Source organism: Carassius carassius, chromosome 3 (genome assembly GCF_963082965.1).
Source record: "Carassius carassius chromosome 3, fCarCar2.1, whole genome shotgun sequence".
NCBI classification, from domain to species: domain Eukaryota; kingdom Metazoa; phylum Chordata; class Actinopteri; order Cypriniformes; family Cyprinidae; genus Carassius; species Carassius carassius.
The window spans coordinates 38,445,013-38,452,981 of NC_081757.1; the positions used below are offsets into that span (position 1 = coordinate 38,445,013).

Genomic DNA, 7,969 nt, shown 5'->3' on the forward strand with positions numbered 1-7,969 from the left:
GACACCGAAGTGATAAAATACAGCTTCACTTCCTGGTTGCCATCCCTGCATTAACATTCATTTATGCATTCCAGGTCTTGAAGAGCCACTTTCCTTCAGAATCATATTTGAACTCTATTTCAATGCATTGGCTCAACTAATCATGAGTTTTGGGTTTGGTTATATATCTTTGTCAGCTTTGAAACTACAACCCGAATTCCGGAAAAGTTGGGACGTTTTTTAAATTTTAATAAAATGAAAACTAAAGGAATTTCAAATCACATAGGCCAATATTTTATTCACAATAGAACATAGATAACGTAGCAAATGTTTAAACTGAGAAATTTTACACTTTTATCCACTTAATTAGCTCATTTAAAATTTAATGCCTGCTACAGGTCTCAAAAAAGTTGGCACGGGGGCAACAAATGGCTAAAAAAGCAAGCAGTTTTGAAAAGATTCAGCTGGGAGAACATCTAGTGATTAATTAAGTTAATTGATATCAGGTCTGTAACATGATTAGCTATAAAAGCTTTGTCTTAGAGAAGCAGAGTCTCTCGGAAGTAAAGATGGGCAGAGGCTCTCCAATCTGTGAAAGACTGCGTAAAAAAATTGTGGAAAACTTTAAAAACAATGTTCCTCAACGTCAAATTGCAAAGGCTTTGCAAATCTCATCATCTACAGTGCATAACATCATCAAAAGATTCAGAGAAACTGGAGAAAGGCCGGAGACCTTTATTGGATGCCCGTGGTCTTCGGGCTCTCAGACGACACTGCATCACTCATCGGCATGATTGTGTCAATGACATTACTAAATGGGCCCAGGAATACTTTCAGAAACCACTGTCGGTAAACACAATGCGCCGTGCCATCAGCAGATGCCAACTAAAGCTCTATCATGCAAAAAGGAAGCCATATGTGAACATAGTCCAGAAGCGCCGTCGTGTCCTGTGGGCCAAGGCTCATTTAAAATGGACTATTTCAAAGTGGAATAGTGTTTTATGGTCAGACGAGTCCAAATTTGACATTCTTGTTGGAAATCACGGACGCCGTGTCCTCCGGGCTAAAGAGGAGGGAGACCTTCCAGCATGTTATCAGCGTTCAGTTCAAAAGCCAGCATCTCTGATGGTATGGGGGTGCATAAGTGCATACGGTATGGGCAGCTTGCATGTTTTGGAAGGCTCTGTGAATGCTGAAAGGTATATAAAGGTTTTAGAGCAACATATGCTTCCCTCCAAACAACGTCTATTTCAGGGAAGGCCTTGTTTATTTCAGCAGGACAATGCAAAACCACATACTGCAGCTATAACAACAGCATGGCTTCGTCGTAGAAGAGTCCGGGTGCTAACCTGGCCTGCCTGCAGTCCAGATCTTTCACCTATAGAGAACATTTGGCGCATCATTAAACGAAAAATACGTCAAAGACGACCACGAACTCTTCAGCAGCTGGAAATCTATATAAGGCAAGAATGGGACCAAATTCCAACAGCAAAACTCCAGCAACTCATAGCCTCAATGCCCAGACGTCTTCAAACTGTTTTGAAAAGAAAAGGAGATGCTACACCATGGTAAACATGCCCCGTCCCAACTATTTTGAGACCTGTAGCAGAAATCAAAATTGAAATGAGCTCATTTTGTGCATAAAATTTTAAACTTTCTCAGTTTAAACATTTGCTATGTTATCTATGTTCTATTGTGAATAAAATATTGGCTAATGTGATTTGAAAGTCTTTTAGTTTTCATTTTATTAAAATTTAAAAAACGTCCCAACTTTTCCGGAATTCGGGTTGTATATGAAAGCCCAGCAGTATAGTAAAAGTTGCTTACAGGTGTTGGTCATGTAATTAGAATATTATCAAAAAGTTTATTGATTTCACTAATTCCATTCAAAAATTGAAACTTGTTTATTATATTAATTCATCACACACAGACTGATATATTTCAAATGTTTATTTATTTTCATTTTGATGATTATAACTGACAACTAAGGAAAATCCCAAATTCAGTATCTCAGAAAATTAGAATATTACTTAAGACCAATACAAAGAAAGGATTTTTAGAAATCTTGGCCAACTGAAAAGTATAAACATGAAAAGTATGAGCATGTATACAGGACTCAGTTGGGGCTCCTTTTGCCTGAATTACTCCAGCAATGCGGCGTGGCATGGAGTCAATCAGTCTGTGGCACTGACCTTGAACCTCAGAAAGCACAGTGGACCAACACCAGCAGATGACATGGCACCCCAAACCATCACTTACTGTGGAAACTTTACACTGGACCACAAGCAACGTGGATTGTGTGCCTCTCCTCTCTTCCTCCAGACTCTGGGACCCTGATTTCCAAAGGAAATGCAAGATTTACTTTCATCAGAGAACATAACTTTGGACCACTCAGCAGCAGTCCAGTCCTTTTAGATGCTTCTGATGCTGTCTTGTTCAAGAGTGGCTTGACACAAGGAATGCAACAGCTGAAACCCATGTCTTGCATACGTCTGTAGTGATTCTTGAAACACTGACTCCAGCTGCAGTCCACTCTTTGTAAATCTCCCCCACATTTTTGAATGGGCTTTCTTTCACAATCCTCTCCAGGGTGCGGTTATCCCTATTGCTTGTACACTTTTTTTCTACCAAATCATTTCCTTCCCTTCGCCTCTCTATTAATGTGCTTGGAAACAGATCTCTGTGAACAGCCAGCATTTTTTGCAATGACCTTTTGTGTCTTGCCTCAAAAAATAACTGCCAGATGTTTGGGGCACGGTTACAACTAAACTTTTAGGAAAGTGGCTCTTCGGGTTCAGGAATGTTAAAAAAATATATTGTGTATATATCAAAGCTTGATAACTATAGAAGTAGTCTCAAGATTACCTGATCCAAATTTATTGAAACCTGAATATAATATGTAGGTTAAGTGTGAGATGCTTACATTGCTACCAGTAATGCCATCCAATAAGTATACCAAAGTTCACAACCATTTTGCATTTGGTTTTGAAGGCTATAGACTCCCAAATATCTGATATACTGATTAGTTCAATAGGTTTGTTGCGGCACTCAATAGTTTGTAAGAATGACTGATTTTGGTCTTCTTGCTGGTACATGCATGCTAATGGCTGGGCACCCAAAAGGCCTTTTAATTTATTGGTAAATGGTAATTGAAATGAGCTTACTGTCTTGTTTAAGCAATATGAGAGTTGAGTCCTGAAAAACAATCACAGGCCATTTTTTAATGTAAGTCCTTGGGGTCATTGGCTGAGCCAGTTGGTATGGTTGAAATTTTCCTAAAAAACAGACATTTAGTGCATGGCAGCAAATTTGTTTCTGCTGCAGGGCATAAACAATGCTGTATATGATTCAGATCCCTTTATGTATCAATACCGGTACACAGTGTGTTGGCTGAATTAGTTGAGAATTTCCCAGATAGTAATTTTACCGCAGGTTGTTTTAAAACTACCCAGTTAGAAAAATGTATGTTTTCATCTATTACCTACTCAGACATGTGATATATGTAATGCACAGATGAAGTCCAAAGACCAAGAGGCATTTTACAATAAAGCTTGAACTGACTGTGACATGGTTATAAAGACGAGTACCATTTCTATGATATGACTGAAGCTGTAGTCATAGAAGCATCTGCGTCAGTTTGCTTTTTCTTGCATTTGATGCCAAGTAGACTGCATCAGGTCTACGATCTCCTCTTCTTCAGAGTGCTGAGGGAAAAGAGATAAACATTGAATGAACTAATTTATAAAGGTGAAAACTTTAGCATAGCACTGGATTAATTGATTATGAGAGATTTACAGTGAGATGAAGTTGCTCTTCATTGAAAGCCACCAAAATCAGGAATATAAAGATGGAGAACTAGAAATGTCTCGAGGATAATGCAGGCCTCAAGCAGAGTTATTATGAGTAGAGCCTCCAACCGTACAGCAAATTTCACTAGTGGGATACAAGTTGTCAAACTTTGATCAGATTAAATGTGTGCTTTCTGCAAATGAGAGTTATGGTGGCAATTAGTGCTGGGCGGTTTGACCAAAAATGTATATACCGTTTTTTTTTTTTTTTTCAAAATTATACCGGTTTTCCGGTTTATGACGGGCTTTTTTCATGCATAATCAGGTGTACGATGCATTTTCTGCTGGTTGATATTCCAAGAAGTGCTTCCGGCTAAGGTGCTGGAGCAAATTGCTCGTGTTGCCACCTTTGGCGACAATTTTAGCCCGACAGCACTTGCATAAAATGGATATTATATGCATAATCTGCGTGCAGTGATATGAAGTCCGCAGCAGGGACTCATTGTGTTTTCACACAGGAAGTGTTTGCAGTCCGCCACTGATCCGCGTCTGTTTAGTCCACAAACGCAACATTTGTTCACTGTTTTGATTTCATATCATGTAAAAAATATATATATATATATATATATATATATATATATATATATATATAAAGCATACTTTTCTTGTTAAAATATTTAAAATTTAAACACCACAGACAGAAACAGTCTCGTGCATTTTGCGTTTAAATCTTTATCACAAGCAATCCCACGGGTCTTAATGAACTTTGTTTTTCTGCTTCCATAAAAGTGAACATCTATATTGTTTTCCTTGTTTATCTAAAAGTGCTCTTTTTCTTGTTTTAAACCTAGCCAAAAACCCTGCGTTTCCATGTTCATTTTCCCGCGAACAATGCGCTTTCACTTTAATTCAGCGCCTGCAGCACAGCAAAAATAGACTCAGTATGTTAACAATCGCTGCACTGCTGCAGAGCACCGCTACTTGAACGCACTGACGGACCGCAACCTCGTGCAGCTGGAATCCGTTAATACGACTGTGTGAAACAGGCGTTATAACCATAGACTGTATAAAACGTAACACCAGAGCACTGCTGTGTGTACCTCACCACCATAGACATCTGCTCACCACGCCTCGCAGTCGCTGCTTAGAAGTGCAACATTGTAAAGGGTCCGTCTGAAACCGTGTCGCGCGGCCGCGGCGCAGCATAACGTTCGTTCTGAACGATGAGTAATTAAATACACCGGTATGGCGGTAGCCTATATTCAAAATTAACATCGTAACGAAAATATACACCGGTTTTCGGTATGAACCGGTTTACCGCCCAGCACTAGTGGCAATCAGGATTCCCTTCATTTCAGTCTGTTCATCACGTTATTAACTTGTAATATATAGTGCCTAATTCGGGGTGCCCAGTCCTGTTAATGGAGATGTACCTTCCTGCTAACTTGCCCCAACCCTGATCACACCTGAACCAACTAATTTATGTCTTCAGAAGCACTAGATAATTAAAGACAGGAGTGTTGCAGCAGGGTTATAAATGAACTCGGTACGTAGGTAGATCTCCAGGAACAGGATTTGGCATTACAGTACTCTGTAAAAATAAAAAAATATCTGTTCAAGTTTGCACATGCATCGGACATTAATGCACCACTTCTTTAGCTGCTCAAACAGTCCAGCTAGTTCATATGAGATTCCCATCACAATGATGCACCCCAAAAAATGAAAGACCTCATAACTAAGGAACCTGGACCGGTACATGCATACTATGAACTGTACTATGAACTGCATCAAGTGGATGCATCCACATATGGCCTCGGGGCAGTCTTGCTTCAGGATGGGTAGGCGCTTAGCTATGCCTCAAAGTCACTGACTGAATGTGAAGTTAGCTACGCTCAAATAGAGAAGCTCTATGTGGTCTTATTTGGCTGCAAGCAAATCATTATGTCATATCATTCTGTCATTCTTTTTTTCTGTATGTCATTTTATCTATCTGACTTATTCTCAGGAAATGGTTCCACAGGTTAAAAACAGACAGAAATTAGATGAAAAAACATACAATTAGGGTTTAAAAACTACATTTTGCATTTATTGAATCACATAGTCATTCATTCACTTTCTGTATAGCTTTTTATGATTATTCATAAATTACACTTGGTTTCCGAAATGTTTGGTCTTCTTTTACTGTACTCATATAACACAAAATGTTTTCAAATGGAAGACACGTTATTTTTTATATTTATTTATTCACACTTTTTTATTCATTCATGGTTGGTTTATTACAAGATAACGTAGTAACCTAACTACCCAAAAGGTACTTCGATATCTATTCATATTATCAAGTATAAATAAGTATATAGATTCCAAACTTATTGTGACAGGGTTGAATTAGGGTTAAGGTTAGTAATGATACAAGATATACTTACAAAAAATTAGTACTGTGTAAAACTATAGCCACATATTTATATATAAGTCTGAAAAGTTTTAAGAGTTGGCCTTTGAAGAACAAGTATGCGTTGGTTATCTGAATATTTATCTCTCTATGCTGTTTGGTCACTCTATAGTGGTTACAGATCTGGCATTTTGGGCCTGAAGTGGAAAATATAATTTCTTGAAATTTGGCAGTGATTTATTCCATTTCTGAAGGATATTTGGCACAGTTTTCTGAGCAAGAACCATCTGTCTAATCAATTCAGCTGAACTGTATTGAAGTCTGTTTTTTAAACTTGCTTTTGGGAAGATGCTAATAAACCTATCAACTTGACTACAAACCTGAGTGGTTACAACAGTGTCAACAGTAACACCTGCTGCTTTTTTAACAGTGATGACCACCATCAGACTGTAGTTGTTATTTTTATTCCCTAGAGGGAGGTAAAGCGACTCCACCATGGGCTCTGCACCGCAATAAAAATAATTACCTGCAAAATTGGTCAAAGTACACGAGGTTAACCTTTATACACATAGGTTGTTTTCACCTTATCAGGAAGAACCAAATTTAGATAAAAAATAATAATTTCTCACCTTGGCAGCTTTGAAGCAGAAAATACAGGACCCTTTTGCAAAAAGATGGATCTTAAGGAGAGAGAACATCACCCACAAGAGGGCTAATGATGCCGGAGGGACGACTCGGGGCGATAGGGGTCGTTACAGAGTTGAGTGATTTGTCAGTAATATGAGATGGTGGAGAGACAGTGGTCAGCAAAAGTGGCTGGACTGAAGAATCCTCAGTACTGCATGTATCAACAATTTGAACCGTGTATCTAGCAGATCCAGATAAGCTGCCTTTGACAACTAAGAGAGAACACATTTGGCATCAATCAACCAGAGTCTTAAAGGGATACTCCACCCCAAAATGAAAATTTTGTCAGTAATCACTTACCCCCATGTCGTTCCAAACCCATGAAAGCTTCATTCGTCTTCGGTACACAATTTAAGATATTTTGGATGAAATTCCAGAGGCTTGTGACTGTCCCATTGACTGCCAAGAAAAATACACTGTCCAGAAAAATATGAAAGATGTCGTCAGAATAGTCCATCTGCTATCAGTGGTTTAACCGTAAAGTTATGAATCGACGAGAATGCTTCTTGTATGCGAAGAAAACGAGAATCTCCACATCACCGTAGCACAATTTTGGAGAACATCTGCTGAATGCAGGCAGTGTAGGCTCCTCTGTGTCAGCCACGCTGCAGAGATGTGCTGTTTTCATTCAAATCAAAGTGTAAATACACGTAGAAAACATATCCTTGTGTCACGGCTGACACAAAATAGCATACACAGTTTGCGTTCAGCGGATATTCTCCAAAATTACGCTCCCGCCTCCCATACAAGGGTCCTGGTTTTCATCCAAAATATCTTAAATTGTGTTTTCCAAAGACGAACAAAGCTTGTCATGGGGGTAGGTGATTAATGACAAAATTTTCACTTTGGGGTGAAGTAATAACCTTTAAATTTCAAGATGAACAAAGTAATTTGGGGTTACACTTTATTTTATATGTCATTGATACAGTGTAATTACACAAATACGGAGTAAAAACAATTAATATCATGTAGATACTATAGGGTTAGGGTTTGGTTAAGGGTAGCTGAATGTAAGTATGCAAAACAGTTTTTTTTTTTTACTATATAGAGGTAGGCATATCTATAACAAGGACAAAGCGTTATCTAATTTGGTGGTCCCCAAAAGCACTTAAAGGAAAAGTTCACC

General features: G+C 38.5%; 1 long non-coding RNA gene across 1 annotated transcript; it reads right to left on the bottom strand.

Moving 5' to 3' along the window:
- Positions 1 to 2,100: 2,100 nt before the first annotated feature.
- Positions 2,101 to 6,886, bottom strand: LOC132115221 (uncharacterized). Its single transcript, XR_009425443.1, has 3 exons — positions 6,786 to 6,886; positions 6,537 to 6,682; positions 2,101 to 3,683 (listed from the first exon to the last, which is right to left on the bottom strand). It is a non-coding gene; the product is annotated as an uncharacterized LOC132115221 (long non-coding RNA).
- Positions 6,887 to 7,969: the final 1,083 nt, after the last annotated feature.